The sequence below is a fragment of the Perna viridis genome, chromosome 9 (assembly GCF_037379345.1).
Source record: "Perna viridis isolate PV_CMFRI_1.1 ecotype Kerala chromosome 9, ASM3737934v1, whole genome shotgun sequence".
Classification (NCBI taxonomy): Eukaryota; Metazoa; Mollusca; class Bivalvia; order Mytilida; family Mytilidae; genus Perna; species Perna viridis.
Window position 1 is genome coordinate 1532265 of NC_142453.1, and position 19245 is coordinate 1551509.

At 33.2% G+C, this 19245-nt stretch overlaps 1 long non-coding RNA gene across 6 annotated transcripts in view; it reads right to left on the reverse strand.

The window, feature by feature from the left end:
• The window catches only part of LOC148606057 (uncharacterized), a 34528-nt gene extending 18430 nt beyond the window's left edge, over positions 1 to 16098 (reverse strand). For 4 of the 6 annotated variants that reach the window (XR_015915091.1, XR_015915090.1, XR_015915089.1 and 1 more), the window contains exons 1-10: positions 13409 to 13525; positions 12182 to 12302; positions 10955 to 11265; positions 10732 to 10799; positions 9951 to 10001; positions 6122 to 6181; positions 3748 to 4031; positions 3327 to 3410; positions 2968 to 3068; positions 2081 to 2184 (exon numbers count right to left, since the gene is read on the reverse strand). This is a non-coding gene — a long non-coding RNA (uncharacterized LOC148606057). Of the gene's footprint in view, positions 1 to 2080; positions 2185 to 2967; positions 3069 to 3326; positions 3411 to 3747; positions 4032 to 6121; positions 6182 to 9950; positions 10002 to 10731; positions 10800 to 10954; positions 11266 to 12181; positions 12303 to 13408; positions 13526 to 15980 lie in introns of those variants that run through there. The other 2 variants (XR_015915093.1, XR_015915092.1) reach the window with 1 other exon arrangement.
• Between the last annotated feature and the right edge of the window lie 3147 nt (positions 16099 to 19245).

Genomic DNA, 19245 nt, shown 5'->3' on the forward strand with positions numbered 1-19245 from the left:
AACCAAATATTATTGAAATCAAAGAAATTATAAAAATTAGCCGGAAAGTGGCAGACTTTCAAGACTATTATCTGAATATAACAGCATTAAAACCTATGATTTTTCAACACTGTATACTTCTATTCCACATACTCAGTTAAAATCCCGACTTAAAAATATTATACATCGTTGTTTTTCCAAAAACGATGGTACACCTAGATACAAATATATAGTTCTTGGTAGAGATTTCTCATACTTTGTAAGAAATAATTCCAAATCATCTTCCAAATATACAGAGGAAGATGTTTACAAAATGCTGGAATTTTTAATCAACAACATATTTGTGCAGTGTGGTGGACGTATTTTTCAACAAACGGTCAGCATTCCAATGGGAACAAATTGTGCTCCTTTACTGGCTGACCTTTTCCTTCACTCTTATGAGGCTGACTTTATAGTTGATCTGATCCGAAATATGTTTAGCAAGATTGAAGTCATCACTACAGAAGTTTTATAGTCTTCATCATGAACTCATGGATCGTTATGGTGTATCCATCTGCACCATGAAAACTGATTAATTCAACGGGTCAAAGTTTTCCTTTCCTCATTTGTCTACCCCGGACTTGACTTTTTAGGATCAACTTGGCGGGAGTTTCTATAAAAACAGAGGACGCTTACCCTACCGGTGCACCTGGTCCATGCTCCCATTTTTTTGTGGTCCAAGTTGCTCATTTGCTTTTGTTACTTTGTAAGTATGATTTTATTTACTTTATGTTTTTTATTGTGTATGTCTGTTTTCCATGTCTGGTCTTTGTCCCTGGATTACATTCTTTTGATTACTGCTATTACCTTGGTTCCCTTGATTACTCTTAAAATACCATGTTTCTTAGTGATGCCAAAAATCATTGGACTGAAATTGAATTTGACTGGTGAATTTGATCCCAAAATGGCAGCAATTTTAAAAATAGCCACCTAAAAAACATTTCAATATTGCCAGTCTACTCAGAATATCAAGATTATTTTATTAATAGCGCTCATCTTCAATATTCTTCTACAGTGGAGGAAATAATAACAAAATAGCAAAAATAGTATTTTGACCCCTATGTTCTATTTTTAGTAATGATGGATATGTTTTTTGACTGAAGAAAATATTTTGTGTAGGATACCCTAAAAAACAATTATGCAAAATTTCATTATATTTTGTCGTATTGTTTCAGGAGAAGATTTTTAAAGTTGTACTTGTGAAATACGACAAAAAATCTGTTTCACAGGCCATTACTCCTACATCATGCAACAAATCATTTTGAAAATTTTCGCATAGGTCCGTCTGATGGTGAATAATATATAGCTCATCAAAATTTTGCACATTCATCATTTTTTAAATATTTGCAGAAATTTTTTTTGATCCCTATGTTCTATTTTTAGTAACAGGGGGCATGCTTTTCCCTGTGTCGAAACAAAATACCCAAAGAAACATTCTAACAGTTTCATCTGATTCTGAATAGTAGTTTCAAATAACAAGAGGATCCCAGGAGCCTGAATTGCTCACCTGGTTGAATTTTTAGGATATAGCCTGCAGGATACCCCAAGGAACATTCATACCAAGTTTGGTTCAAACTGGTCAAGTAGTGTCAGAGGATAAGTTTTGAAAAATTGTTAATAACGACGGAGACAGACGCCAAGTAATGGCAATAACTCACTTGGTCTTCGGCCAGGTGAACTAAAAATGTCGAAAAAAGGGCAATAACTCATACATCAGTAGACATATTTTCATGAGAATAACCACTCAGATAGCTCTCATCATGCTCAACACTTTTATCCTGTCAGAATTTGGCTTAACATAACGGTTTCGAAGATATATGTGAAAAACTGCTGTCTGACCCCTATCTTCTATTTTAGTTATGGCAGCCATGTTTTTCACCATAGTCTAAATCAAAGCAAAAACTTTGTACAGGATACCCTAAGGAACTATCGTTTTAAGTGTCATCCAAATCCATTCAGTTGTTTCAGAGGATAAGACGTTTGAGAAATTGTTAACGATGACAATGACGGTGGACACCAAGTGAAGGCAATAGCTCACATGGCGTACTAATTTATTACTTACCTGACCAATAAGGAAGGACTGCATCACCTCTGTAATCACTGCTGGGTACCTATAGCAGTGAGGCTACTGCCTGTATATTTACTGTATACAAGCCCTTCACAAAACTGTAAGACGCAAAAAAACAAAAAGCTTTAATATTTCAGTGTCCTTGAATAAAAAAAACAAGGAAACTTTAAGCAGACAAAATGTGAAAGGTGGGTAGTGGCCTTAATTGACATATTACAATTGAATTAAGATTAAATGCGAAATTACTGAGCACATACTGTATTTTCCGGATATTTTTTTTCAGCAAAGTGTCAGCCATGACTTATCGTGCACTTATAGGGATTTTTCAAGAAAAATTGTTCAATTACAATGCATTTTATTAGATTTGTTCAATTCACTTTTGATTGCTTTAATTCAAAATTTGGAGTAAACTCCTCAACGAAAGCTGTCACTCAAACAGTCAAACCGGCAATCGAACTTGAAGATTATTGATCAGTGCTGCTTTCCATTTTGAATGAATACCATGATAAATAATAAAAACTTTGAAACCGTTAAAATATATATAAATAGACAAAATATAAACAAACATTAGATGATATGTTTTTTAACTGGAAAGACATTATCGAGTGTTCTGGAGTTATCCTCCTTTGATATGCAAGTTTATACCCATTTACAGTATGTCGTAACACATAAGTAACATCGCTAGAATATATGCTGTTAAAAACAAACCGCTCAACTCGAATCACCGCTAACACCTACAATATACATGTCTGACCCTTGATTTATCTGCCGAATTCAACTTTTTTTCCCTTGATTTTGGTCAAAATAAGGCAATTTGACTTATACTCCACATTGACTTATAGTCCGGAAAATACGGTATATTATTAAAACAAGTACTGTACCTTCCATAAACTGGGAAATACTTCCACATACATTTTCCAAAATGATACATGTATGTACTGTTCAGTGTTGACCTTTACATAAACAGCCTTTAGTTCTAAACCTGTAAAAAAAAATACAAACAATTGTCCTGACACCAACATCATTTTTCATAAAAACAAATAAATCTAGCCAACAATAACATTTTATACATTCATTGCTAGAAAATTCTTAGGGGCAGGTCTTGGAGGGGGGCCCATTTGCCCATTTATACCCAAATTTTGCTGTATTATAAATATTAAAAAAAATTCCACTAACTTGATTTTAATCAACTTTTATCATTATAAACACCATAAAAAAGGAAAACAGGAAAAGTAGAAACCTTCTACTAGGTGGAACTGTTCTTCATACAATAACTTGTTTACTGTTACTTGACCTTCAGTAAACATCCATTGGTTCTGGTGACCTGTAAAACATACACAAAACCTAAATAAAGTACACACTTTTATATCAATTAAGCTTAGGATTATAAGTAAAACTGATTCTTACATTACAATTACAATTGTTAGCAATGTACAGGATTTAATTCTTTGTGTCAATTTCTGTCAAAACTGTTGTCTATGGCTTTCTAAAAAGGGATTATAGTTTTTGTTTTAACTATTAGTTCTTGTCCAACCTCCTCATTTTAAATCTGACTAGGAAGGATTCATGAAAATAAAATACTCTCTACTTGATACTTGTTGTGAACAGACTGGGAGACACCAATTTCCTCGTTAGGTTTGTATAAATTTAAGATTACTTACATCTTGACCAATGTAAAGAATCTGTAATCGTGTTGCTCCTGCTTTGTGATATATTGACCAGTATCCTCTGGGGGCCATGTTGAGAGGTTATTTCACATTGAGCAGGGTACCTTGGTATGTAGTCAAGCCTTACTACATACAAAAGGGCAGTATCACTGAAATCTGTGGACCATAATTTCGGTGAAGATAGCCAATCATTTGAGGCATTGTTTCCGCAGAAATCCTTCCTTGCTTTACTCTGGCAACACGATTTTCCCCCTCAAGCACAACATGAAAGATATAGCCTGCAGCAAAGGTAAGTGAAGTGTAAGTGCATATTTTTGTATTAATTAGTTTCATTGAATGATCCCTCAGAAGTGATATAGAATGCTTATTGGTTTTTAATTTGAATACATGTCTGTCAAGCTAAACTAGACTTTAATCTTTAAAAAAATTTAAAAAGCAGAGGACGCTTACCCTACCGGTGCACCTGGTCCATGCTTCCAGTTTTTGGTGGAGTCCAAGTTGCTCATTTGCTTTTGTTGCTTTGTATGGTTTTGGTTACTTTATGTTCTTTGTTGTGTATGTCTGCTTTCCATGTCTAGTCTTTGTCCCTGGATTACATTCTTTTGATTACCACTATAATCTTGGTTCCCTTGATTACTCTTATATCTAATAATTATTTTATCATTGGTGGCATAACCATAAGATTAAGAACAATATCACATACAATATTCACATTAAACGGTATTTTGGTGTGTATTGTGCCCACCTTTTTTTACCAGAAAACTAACTTCAGAACACGGGGTGTCTATAATACACCCATACATCGTTTCAACACATTTTTACAGACCTTAGATCAGTCAAAAATTAATGACCTCGAGGGAGTCAACATCGAATCAGAGACCACTTATGAGCTACCAAAGCATATTTATGAATTTTTCATGAGTTTTTTGTTGATTTGTTACCTTTGTAAGCATAGATTGTCAATAAAATCTTCTTGAACAGAATCTGGTTTTGATTTATTTCCTCCCAAAAGAACATGGCAGATTATGTTTACAACCGCCATACTTTCGTTTTTGTGTATCGATTAACTATATAATATGTATATAATTATGTCTTTACGATGTATACAATTATTCCTGACTTGCGGACCAACATTTTGTCAACATTTATCTCCCTTTGGGCCAGGTGTCTATTCAGAACACGCAAGGTTTTCCATCCAATATCAACGATACTTTAGAAAATCTTGATAGTCAAAAGGGAATTTCTCATTCTACCTTGCCATAAATTTTCTTTACCCAGGATACAAATGAAAATCATCCTTATGTAACCTACCAACAAAATGAAACACCCTGTAAATTTTAGGAACACCGTTGTGTTTGTCTGCTGGGGATTCCATTTTCATTCGAGTTACCTGTTTTTTCTGCACCCGAATCCAAACATCGATTAGAGAGACTTCGAAATTACACCTGCTCTTACGGAAGGTAACTCTGCAAGAACAGGATAAAATATGCCTGCATCCCCAGCTCCATAATAGGGAATACGACTTGTTAAAGATTTGAAATAAGTAATTAAAATACACACAAGTTTAAACAATTTAATTACTAAATAACAAATTCTTGGGCACATTGCTCATGGAGCCCTAAAATATTTCCACTGGACAAAGTAGTCGGTTAAAAAATATATTGTTATTTAGGCATAGTATTGAACTCTACTTCACAGTTATTGGATATTCTACTTTTTGAAAATATTGACTTCCTTTTTTCATTGAACTAATATCAAAATCCTTATCCAACGTAAAAAACTATAATTTTTTAACACAAACCCATTATGTATCCCCAATACACATTAGAGAAAATTTTGCAGCTCATTATCACGCTTGGCCAAGCTATCAACACACATGCCCTATTTGATGACCGTCTGCATTGTTCACTCAGACCCCTTAATTGATTGTAGTAAAAACAGTCCTTCTTCTAGAATTAGTAATTTTCAGAAATTTATTACTCTCAATAGAAACCTTTCAAAGTTAACCAAAACGTATGTCCAAGACAATTTCAGCTATTGTCTACATTACAAATTTCTTACTCGAACAGTAAATGAATACACATGAACACTGACAAAACAGATAAATACAAAAGTAACAAAAACAATTTCTTTATTGAAATAAATACACAAAACAGACGAAATGGTCCCTTCTATTTAAAAATAAAATAAAGCCAGTAATGTTCGTGGTTCTAACAAGTTACCTTATTTTCACTGCGTACAATACATACATACATCGGTAAAAAAGTTTTTCACATCAACTTTTAAAGGAAAACAACCCTGCCCATTATACACAAATGCGCACTATACACACCAAAATACCGTAAAACACATCTAAGACTAACGTTACCTGATCCAATGTTGTGACATGCTGTATATCTTCATCTGTGTCTTCATCTGTTTCTTCTGGCTGTATAATAAAACTTTGGTGTTATGCTCAGGAAAACAAAAACAAAAGAAAGTGCAGTGTACACGTCAGACCCATCGAAATTTTTTTAAGCACATCTGACATTCGGTCAGACACAAGGTGATGACTTGTCTGACCGAACAACAATTTATCTGACCCGAAAATTCTGAACAATTTATCGACACGCTAACATTTTTGATGGGGGGGTGGGAATCTCCAAGTACATTTTATTATCAAGCTGATTTTAAAACTACTGGGTATGGCTCTTGTATTTGTTAATTTGTCACCATTATTCATTTTGGCTAGAGTGTATCTGACGAGTCTTCATAAACGAAACATGTGTAGACAACGGAACGGACGATATATCAAAGGACGAAATGACGTGTAGCGAATGAACCGGAAGTTACATATTATTGTTTACAATCAAATTGATTGACTATCTCGCTAGACTGTAGACTAATTCACATAATTATTAAAACGTTCTAGTTTTATTATTCAAAAAACCACTTCAGTTTTGAGAATATCTTCTTTAACGTAAGAAAAAAACATCGGACACCCAGACCGACAAGCAACGTGTATTTACCGGACCTGGGACAATTTTTACCGGACAGGTCCGACGGTCCGGCAGGTTTCGATGGGTCTGCACGTGAACAGTTATGGTAAAATGAAAATGGAAAAAAACACTCAGTAACTTAAGAACATAATAGCAATTACACCCGGAGAATCAGAATCATGTAGGCCATCCAGTTCCAGACTGGTCACCTGAGCAGGTGCACCTCTGGATGTTGTGGAATATCACTGAAACAGCCAAGGAAGAAGGACGCCATCTGGTGATGGAATAGGATTAGCATCCGTAAGATGTTATAAAGTTAGAGGAGGACAATAAATGATTCACGTTTACTGGTGAAACACAATATTTTGACAGAACTCTATAGATCCCAGGGTTTTTTCCTGGATTTTGAATGCTTTAGTCACTTTAGCGTGAGAAAATGAGGCCCATTTTAATGGTATATTTTTGAAGTAGTATTTGCATCTGACATAAGATATTTCAGTATCATCTGTTATTTACAGCACTATGTAAAGACATTAAATAAAACTTAAATATACATTACATATGAGTAAAGCATATTATTTTTTTACTATCATGTAAGCATGTTTTCCAGACAATCCAAATGGCAAATACACCTGAGATTAAAAAAAAACTCCCCACCCTTTAAGAATCATCAAAAATAGAAATCCTTTTAGGACACTCTTACACTTAATCGGGGACTATATATGTGACGACTCAAATTGATACAGATCAAATTAATATAGCCTAGCTGGCCGAGTGGTCTAGGGCGCTGGACTTTGTGCAGGCGGTGTTGCCTATATAGATGTCACAGCGGTACGAGTTTGAGTCCCGCAGAGGGAACGACCACACATTTGCATCGCCAATTTGATAGTTCTAACATCGTTGGGAATTTTCCAGACCTTTACATTTATATATATCCCTAGCATAATTTGAAATTCTTCAATATTGAAAAAATGTTGTTTTCTGCTTGGCCACCCTTTGCAGAAACTTATAGCATGATTTCAGCTGTGCTTTTGGGATCCAGACTGAGTTAATGACAATTTCACAGTTATATTCAGTATTGGTCTCTGAGGAGTTTATTGATATTGCCAAAATGTAACTACAAAATGGAGTAACACCTGAGTACTCGTCATTATTGTCATTCTGAAGTCTTTCGTCAATGGCAGTAATGACAAGTGCTAGAAAAATCACTGAATCTTGTAAACCACGTTTTCATCAGTTTAAGTAGTACATGTATTAAATTTAGCAGAAATATAAAAAAATTAAGACCAGTCACAAATTATCTACATATCTACACATGGATATTTATATGTATTAAAAAGAATTACTTTTAAAGTGTTGTTTATCTTCAATACTTAAAGCTGTATATCTAATAAACGACAAATCGCAAATTTGGGACTTTTCCCCTATAATTTCAACCCAAAATAAATAGAAGAAATTGAGGCACAACATGCAAGCAAATGTCAGACATCATTGACGAACAACGGGATTTGCAGCCAGATGACTAGTATTGTAAGGAAAATCTTATGGCTACTTCCGAAGAATGTTCATGTTGCTGGTAAAAAAAAATTATAGAACATTTCGTGCAATTGTAAGCTTGACAAGTCATCACGTTTTGGTGATTAGATAAATATGATCGTAGAAATATTCACGGAATATTCTTTGTTTACATATTATTTGCAGTACTTGTATAAATACCAAACCGACTTAATGACATCACGAGCCAATCGGAAGCTATCGGTAAAAATCAATAAAATCTGGCTAAGGTCTCCCTGCAGATAGGAGAGTTCTGCAAGATGGCTATCCACTTATATTTCAAGGATTTCGAACTTTGCATAGACTTGAGCATTTTATATAAGTGCATTTTGTATTTAAGGTTATTTATTTTTGTGGGTATAATTTATCATAAGAGTCTAATTTAATGCAAAGGTGGTCTTTCCCTTTAAGTCTTGAGAACTTTAGGTTTGTGTGAAATGATCCGTAAAAATCAGCTTTAAGGTTTCTGAGAATTCCAACCAAATTGGAGCATTTTAAATTTTTGGCAGAAAAAATCAGTTGCCATGGCAACTGGCAACATATCTTTCCATTTTTTTTGCATAAATTGTTCAGCATGCAAAACACTACCTTTGTACCAAATTTCTGGTTCCTAACCAAATATTTTTCCAAAATAATGCAATGTCCTATATTTCATACATGTGAACCTACCATTGGGAGGAAAATCTACCGCACCAAAAACTAAGTGCCCAAATTGTCAAATTCATGTTTTTCCTAATTATTGCACTTGATCCTAATAATTGTTTTGTAATTTTAGATTATCCCCGTACTAGTGAATTTCTATGATTTGGTTTGTCTAGGTTCACTAACAAATTCACAAATTCAATACATAAGTACATATACTTTTAAAGTTTGTAATAAATCAATAGACCATGACTACAGGGGCATATACATGAAAATGATATGGAATTTTAAATTTTTTTGTGATGCTAATGCAACTTAACAAAATACCATTGACCTGGCATGAGGAGTTAACTGACCTAATAAAAAAACTTAACATTAAAATTTTAACAAGAAATTTCAAAGTCAATAAACCATGAAAAAGATATGCAACTGTAATGTAGTGATAATGCAACTGCATACCAAATACAATTGATCTAGCAAAAGTTATACAGTGATTCATGTTTAACTGACCTAAAATGTATGAGAAATCTTACCATAAAATTTTTACAAAGACAGTGACTGGGGCATAAAAATTGATTACAAGAGACAGATTGTGATGTAATGACACTGACACCAAAAAACCATACTTTAGCCCATAAGTGATACAAAAACTCCTAATTTAGGAAAATCAATAGACAAATAATGGTACCTGTATGTATATATTCTACCTAAAGAATTTTGTGAAATTCTGAATAAATTAATTTGAGATAAATACTGTAATCTGATTGGTTAAAATAATTTTGTTATATCTCAATGGATAAAAAAATATTGACACGCCCCTATTCAGTAAAATTCAGAGCTACTTTTCTCATGTTTAAAGATAAAAATATGTTTTAAAATTAATTTATAAGAATTGGCTATGAAAAAAAATTTTGTCTACTGAAAAATAACAAATTTTCCATGTGCATATTTTGTTTATTGCACTTTGAAGCATCATTATTGCTTGTGTAATATAAAAATTATTTGTCATTAAGTTTCACTTACTGGCACAAATCCACCTCAGTGCAGTTCCCCCGTCTTCTCAATGTGGTTCAGCTATAAATTAAAAGAAGAAAATGGATACATATGTCATAAAAAGCCAGGAAATCTGATGCTATAATATACCAGATAAAAACATTATCTAAAATGTCTTCAGTTCCAGCTGGCAATTATGTTTATATACTGTATATATTGATCAAACTGCTAGAGAAAGGAAGTAGTTCTGTAGTCAGAAAAAATTGCTTGAAACTACCCATCAATCATACAGAGAAAATTAGTACATATACAATGTATGTACTTGGCTTAACATGTACTTAATTACAAATCTAATGTCTTATGTTATAAAATCACTTGCACCGAACACCCTGGATACTCTTCATGAAAGGATAGAATTATCTTCCTTGTATCTTATTACTTTCAATATCTTCATACATGACCTCTTTTAAGCAAAATTAAGATTAAGAAGGGCCTAAACATGCTTTAAAAACCTGCTAATCCCATGTCTTTCTTAGGAAAACATTGTCACAATTATTACTATCTTGATTCTACCATCCCCATCTGCATACATGTATTTATAATGCCTAGCAGTTTGATATTGATGTAATGATAAAAAAAATATTTCAGAGGTTTAATACCAAAATGAATAGATGGATAAATCTATATGGTAATTTCCTATACCCCTAACTTCGAAGGGCATTAAAAAATCATACATGTAGTAAATAAACTGTTACTGAACATATTCATATATAATAACTGACAAAACAAACTTAGCAGCATTGTTACTAACCTTGACCTGCTGGTATCCACACCAGTGTTTCCACAGTGTCAGAACCACTGTGTAAGAATTGCATCAACCTATCATAAAAAAACAGAACTTCATTATCTTTTAATTGAGAACAGCAGACATGTAATCCTTTAGAAAACAAAAATAAAACATGTGCATGTATATTAAAGAGCTGATAGAGAATATGAATTGATTTATAATTATGTATCAATAAATATCAACAAACCTTTTTTATGAAAGGGTCTACTCTTTCAGTAATTATGATGATTTGCTGTCTTTGGAACCGTGGGATGCAATTCTGTAGCTGTCTTTCCCCAGGAATCAGACTGAATCTTCTCCCGCCAAAGACCTCACAAGAAATCCCCCCAGATTATCTTGCAAGTAGGCTCACCACCCCATTCAAGGTTAGTGGTTTTAGTAGTATTAATTGAACGAGAATGGACGAGCGTTTTGAAATGAAGAATTCAGGCAGAGGGTCCTGTAACCTATGGGAACTTGGCTTCTGAAGCTTGCTGTTCTGAGTACAGCTGCCATTTTCTGAAATAAATAAATCATCTGGTAATTTTGGAAAACCATTCAATAACATGATTGTTGGGGTTCAAAGCCCAAGCAGCAATATTTCAGTCATATTCAGGTGATCATTCAACAACATGTATTAATTATAAATGAAATGATGCAAATTCAAATGTTACCTTAAATATATATACATTTTTGAAAAATAAAAATTGAGCACATTTTAAAATGAACTTCGCATTTATATTGAAGCCTCATTTACTCAAAAGTTCAGTTTAACTTCGGTACAATCAGGGGTTGAAGTACAACTTCAGTATAATTAGGAGTTGAAGTACAACTTTTACACAATCTATCATACACTACATTGTATAATAGTACCTTCGTCATTAAGATCATTGCATTAGGCGAGTTATTCTTTTAATTTTCAAAAATTCTCTGGTACATTTTATATTTTAAGGTCAAAAATTCTAATAGGGAGACAAACAAGCTCAACTCAATTAATATCTTACTTAGTATAATCGTATGGATATTTTTTTTCAATTAAAAGCTTTTTTCTAAAACTACAAGATTTTAAATTATACACATTAGAAGCAGCTTAAAAGTGCTAATTGCTACATTTAGCCTTTTCACAGGCAATAACTAAAATTTGGAGTTGACAAAACAAGTTGGACTCAATAATGAATACAAATGTATTTCAAGGGCTTAAGCTAAAAGCATCTGTCACATTTTATTTTCCAGAATCTTATAAGTTTATTGATAAAAGTTGCTTCATCAGCATACTAATGACACAGTTTAAGTACATACCCTGATACATTTGGTGACAATCCACTGAGTAGTTAGAAACGAAAATAAGTTGAAGTAACTACAACAGATGATGACAATAATGTACATGTAGCTCAGGTGGACTGTAAGCTGAAAAATGCAACAGTGAATACTTTACCTGACGTATAAGCTTCTTTGACCATAAGATAATGGCTGACCTACAGGAGGGTAGGCTGACCCTTTCTATTGTACATGATGTGGACTGCAGGGGCTTCGACCTCACACCACTCAGAATGTACCTTTAAAACGAAAAAACTTTTTCAATTAACGTGTAAAAATCAGTATGATGAATGCACTGTTGTGTGAAGTGAGCTCCACAGACTGAAAACATACGTTTGTGAACATGTACATCTGACAGCACAATTTGTGGAACCAACAAAAATAGAATAAAATACACACATGTAGCCATCCACACATACATGTACCGGTACATGCAGTAGTATTTGTTCATGTTTACTCCTAATGTACATGTATGTTTTTGTAATGTACTATGCCATGACAATTTAATGAAAATGTGTGTCAGCAAATAAAATATTCAATGCTTATTTTCTATAACATACCACAAATCTATGGCAAGGCAAGTTCACAATTGTGTGTGCATGTGTGTATGTGGTGGGAGCTGTGCTCGAAAAGTCTTGATAACAATTTGTATCATATTATAAATTGGAAAGAAAACTGGAGTGCCCCCTTTTGAGCATTTTCAGATTATAGATCATACAAGGATTTTTATTGTCTACTGTAAAAATCCTTGGTACATACCTGTACATGTATAAATGTATACATTTACATAAAGTAGGGTCTACTAAAATTTCTTTAAGTACATATGTAGTTAGGGAATTTATATTAATACACACTCCCTGATGAAGTCAAGATTAGAAATTTCATATCACCAAATACCCAGTAAAAATTTATTTTATTAAGCTATTAAGCCATGAAATAAATATGATCTTACTTTATGCTAGTGACAGAAAAAAATAAAATTAACCACTTGGAAGGAGTGATTTAAATTTCTGTGAGAGAAAGCTCACCAATTAAAATTTTCAAAGTTATCTACATACATGTATTTCATGGGAGAAACCGGCTCTCCTGAAGCAATTTCTTTTTGTTTTTAATGATTAAAAAATAAATGTTACAGTTTCCAAACTTTCAACTTTACATTAACCTGTATTTTGAGTGCCATAGCCAGGCCAAAGCAATGTGGAAGTCTTTCATAGCACAGAAAAGGGGGAATGGCTTCTCGAAATTGAAATTTTAACTTACTAAATAACCAATACTCACAGTGACATCGCCTTAAAACAAATCATTTATAAATATTAACAAACAAGTGACAGATAAAATCACTTACCTTTGAAGCCAAGTGACAGCGCTCTAAATTTCTTTTTTATACAACATGTTTCCTACTCCTTCAATTGCTACTGCCTTGTACGATAGCAGATGGCCAACTGACATAATAGCGGGAAATCTGTAGATAGAAATTACAGGAGCCAATAGAATTGCAACAGTGCTAGTGCGGTCCAATAAGAATTAAGGTTATTTGAAATAAGGCCCAACATAAACCGAAAATGACCGAATTAAGACGATAGATTCAGTCGTTTTCCTACGGAAACTGATACGAATTTGTGGCCTGGAGATAAATTAAATACTTTTTTGTCAAATTGCCCGAAATCAGGTCATAAGAGCGATGAATTAATTGCGCAAAAGAAAAAAAAATACAACTCAACATAACCCCCAACAAGCAAAAGAAAATGGCCTGCAGATAATATTTTGGGAGAGTCAGTTAATTTTTGCTTTTCAGAAAATTTTTGTTTTTTTTTTTTACTTTTCCGATTTTTTTTTTCTTTTTTTTTTTGTGAAAATTATATGCAGGTAAGATACATGTATTGGCAATACGAATTTTTATAGAAATTCTATTTATCTTTTCATCAAGATGTTACGAAATGGTTGAATATTACATATACATATACCAATGGCAGCATTTATTAGTACATACAAAGTAAACAACTATATCATTAACCATAAAAAATAGATGGGATATTTTGACATTCGAATCTATTTACTGATTAATTATGTTTCCTCACCGTCACCGTAACATTATTAGTTTATTTATCTAGTCGCCAATTTGAACAGTCTACGAGTGGAAATACGTACTCCAAAAATCTTGACCTTGGCTTATGTGCAAGCGAAGTCTGAAGCAAAAGTATCTGGTTCCCTTTTCAACAAATTTGAAATTTGTGCCTTTTATCATTTTGCCACCTTTTGTTAGGAATTTTTCATCAGTTATAAGTGGGAGACGGCAAAGGGAATTCCAAATATTTGTAAAATAATTAGACGAACCAGGAATGTCAGTAGAAGCCATCAACCAGAAAAAATGAAAGGTTACTTGTTCATCTTTTGACTGCTACTCTATTTTTAAAAATGGGTGAACTCTTACAAAAGTTTCATCAGTTTACTTCCTACTTATTATATTATTCATGCTACTTAAAATACTACTGATATCCCACAGAACTGTTCCAGGTTCAGTGTAAATTGCAGGGTTTTATCAAGATCCAACTTGAAGTAGCTTTTTCAGATGTCTTTTAAACTATTATCTAGCCTACATTTTTACTATTTCTGACGCTTTAATCATACAGTATGTATCCCGATAAAGTGTTTTGCTTAGACGAAAGTTTCTCAGGTGTCAGTATAATGAATTTTAGACAAATTTCTATACATTTATGTGCTGGTTTATAGAATTAACAAACTGATTATGTCAAAGTTATGATGGAAATACTGAGGTAGGGTATGTTCACAAAACACTAAAATATAGTAACAATTTCAAAATTTTCCTGTAAAAATCAATAATTACTTATTAGTTTTCAGTAATTGCCCTGGGAAAATTAATGAAATTGGTCGCCTTCTAACTTAATAACCCTCTTACTGACAAGCAGACATGTGTGTCCATCACCAGCTCGTTGCCAAGCAGATATATATATATATCCTTTTTAAATGAAAAGGAACTTGTATCTTTAAATCTCCTTCTTTCCTGGCTATCAATGCATTAAGGTGTAGTGAAATGCACGTATGACTATTCTAATATATAATAGAGTAATCAAGGAAACCAAGGTTATAGCGGTAATCAAAAGAATGTAATCCAGGGCAAAGACCAGACATGGAAAACAGACATGCACAACAAAGAACATAAAGTAACTAAAATCATACATACAAAGTAACAAAAGCAAATGAGCAATTAGGACTCCAATATAAACTGGAAGCATGGACCAGGTGCACCGGTAGGGTAAGCGGCCTCTACTGTTTCTAGAAACACTCACCGAGTTGCTCATAAAAAGTCAAGTACATAAACATGATTACATAATTTCATTAATTACTCCATGAACGCTGACTTCCAAAGATATACAAAGTACTGACACTTTCAGAATTTAAACTTGACAATGGCTGACTGATGACTGATGGTTTTTGACTTAGGACAACAGAAAAGGTGGTGAGGTTGATGTTAATGAGCCAGGCAGTCACCTTTGGAAATCAGACAAACTTATATGATGATTAATCCATTCAAAGTGCAGATGCCAGTCCACATCTGAAAAAATCCTTGTGCAGAGATAAAGCCTTCTTCATATGGGTATTATGAAAAAACCGGCGTTGAATCAAATCATAGTTTCATGCATGTGTACTGGCAGAAAGGACATAAATTTCAATCATCCAACATGCCAGCATGTGGCTTGGTATTGAGAGAAAATTAACACATTCCAGAATATGTGTAATAAAAATTTACCCTCATATACTCAAGTATAAGTTGATCCCTCCAAAAATTGGACCCCCTTTCAGTCTCAAATTTCTGGAACTTAGTCTTGTCCCGCTTATAAGTCAGGCTGATATTTGGCAGTTGCATTGCTAATATTCCTGATTTACAATGAGTATACCTGTTTGTTTTGATAACTTCAATAAATGTTGAAATGAATTAAAAGGTCAATTGTTCCAGAACAATTGAAAGGTCTTTCCCACTAACTCTATCCTGACAAATATCATGATCTTTGTTTCACGGCTAATGGCTAATCGTGTTCTAGCCTATAGAGACGGCGCGATCGACAATATTTATTTCTTGTATATGTTTTAAAAGGCGAGGTTTTTGACAATTATTAAATTTGCAAAATAGTTCTGATTCTTATAAGAAAGATGAATTCTGCAGTAACTGTGTTGTAATAAACTAATTTTTTCCTGTCAATTTCATCAATACAATCAGTTGAGAACCAAATGAACGTGTGATTTTCATGAAAATAGATAAATTCAAAGGGAGATAATTATAAAGTATTGCAAAGCAAAAGGTCTCAATCGTCACTTCCAGGTCAAATGGCCACCCTTCTATGAAGTACTAAAACACACTTAACCTAGAATTATGCATTGTAAAAGTATTTTTTGAGTGTGTATTGAACAAATGTGGTCAAAATTAAACTCAGATTGTAAACTCTTATTTCGTACTTTTAAGTCTCTACAAAAGTATGAGTATTGTGTATAAGTGTGAATAATGTGCCTCCATTGTGTAAGTTGGAACAACAATGTCGGAAGAAAGTGATTTTACAAAATTACTGTACAATAACTGTTTAAATATTTTGATAACCAAAAAGTCGGTCTCTGTTCTTGCTATTTTAAGGCAACTAAAAGAGTAAATGTAAATTGATTCAGTACATGAGTACTTTGATTTTCCTATTTTAATGACAATTGAAAATTATTAATACATGTTTATTTATCGTGATATTCTCGGCTATGCTGTTGTTTAAATGTTAGGCCATACATGGGATTGTTTTGCATTTAATGATCGTAAATAGTGGTTTTTACTGATAAAAAGCTGGACACCCCCGATTTAGGTGCCCATGATAGGTCTAAGGCCACTTTAAAAAAAAATGTATTGGAAGTATACTTTTAAAGACAGTTTTCAGAAACGAACATTACATGTATTAACATTATTTACTTATTGTCTTTATCCATATGCATTTTTTTAGAATAGTTTTAAAAATGCATTAATTACGGGAAGTACTGCTGTTTTCAAAGTGTGCACCAATTTTCAAAGAGAGAGGTGATTTTCAATAACGAGATTGGCAAAGACACCACTAATGGAATTCGTTGTATTCGAATATAGTTCTAAATGTCGGTGGAGAGTTTTCCTATATAGATACATATTTAGATAGTAAATACCGCGTTACCAGTAGTTATAAATCATACTATAAAGACTTAAACAAAAAAACTACAGCAAAAAAGTGCCTAATAGAGATTCAGAAATGAACATACAAATGAGGTAAAATATCTTGTCAAAGTTTGACTAAGAACCAAGAAATACAAAAACATACTGCAAATCATTCAAGATCAACAATGAAGGTCCCAACTCTATACGACTTACGGTTTAAAAGTTTAGTGACCAACCGAACAATTTCATTTTAGGTCGTAGCCAGGGAAACCTCAAATCTTTTCGAAACTTTGTCAAATAGTACTGCCCCGGGTTTCTAAAAAATATGGAGCTTTCGGTTTGTGTGTATCTAAAACGGTTTAAGAAATTTTAGCAAAATTAGTTTTTCCGCTACGGGGCAGATAACTCTGGACCAACAAATCATCACGTCTCACAGGGCGAATTCCAAAGTCCCCTGTCAGATTGCAAAAGATTGTCAAAATCTTGTCGTGATACGTTCAGCCAAAACTTTGGCAAAATGCCTGGCGGAAAAAAAGAATAATAATAATAATCAGAAGAAATACAAGAAGGTCTTCCCATTGAAATGGGAAATACCTTAATAAAATTTGTCGAAAAGGGCTTATATTGGTTATTCGAAGGAAAATATGGTATCCAGGAGTCAATACTACAAAAAAAGTGCAATTTTTGAAAATGTCGCGAATCGGTGTATTTTCAACGATTTCTGAAAATCGTGAAATTTGACCGGAAGTATGCATTGTGGCATATCATTGGATGTGGAACCATGCTTCTAAATTGATTGGAAGTAGTTTGAGTTTTGGACCCAGTTTTTGACCATTAAAACAAATGACCTTGACTTTTGAAATGGGAAAGACCTTAATAATTACAAGCCAGATTTGTTTTTACAATAGTAAGTAATTAAATTCTTGACAAGCAATGTAAATTGTTTTACTACAGCCATTTTTGTAGTCATTCTAATTTTGGTACAACTAATAACCCAAATTAAAATCATTTATATAGGGAACAACAATGAATAAAACAGGAAGTTGATGATATTCTAACAACTCATTATTGAAGATATTTCAGTAAGTTAAGAGGTTTTATCTGAAGGAAGAAGAAATTAAAAACATATAATTGTCATAACCAACTCAAATATTGATTACTTTTGCCAAATTATGGTACATTATTCGGTCATGTTTCCATTACACCTTTTATTTGCTACATAAGCGGACACATGTAAAATGGATGAGTGGGAAATACAAATAAAGTCATAGAAGGCCTGTATTTAGCAAAATAAAGACGGTAAACAGTAAATATAATTTTAATGCATTATATTTTAGCTGTAAAACGTAGAAGATGAACATTTTAGTTCATAAGATAGGTCTTGTCTGCAAGTCAGAACCCTTCTCAGCAGTTAAAAATGTATCCCCAAAATCTTACTTAAAGGCATATATGGTAGAAGCTGTTCCATCTAGTTAGGAAGGACACTGCAGGTTATCAATGGTGAATTCAGAAAAAATTGTCATTTAACAAGGGACATAACAATACATGTAAATAAAAGCATTGTGAGATTTAGAGAAATAAACTGCCTTTTGTCAATGAAGAAAGTATTTCATAATTTTGATTTATAAATAAAGGGATAAACTTCATAAAATTTATCAAGACGACCTAATTAATATGCATAAATGAAAACCGGAAGTAACACCCACTTACCATATGTGGAAGTGCTATGTCATTGGTTCTCAATCTCCATTTGGGTGCATTGGAAATGTATACATGGGTGGCTTCTTTTATCTTTACATGGTTCGGTGCCTGGTGACACAGGTGTCGACGCAGGTGTATGACTTCGATAATTGAAATATAATTGCATTTCTTTTGTCTTACGATTTTGGAAATGACCCAATTTACATGAATATTGGACACAATACCCAATTTATAATGGGCAACCCTAGGTGAGTAGAAGGGAGTTTTTCTGGTACGAACAATACTTTTTACCTCACATTGCCAAA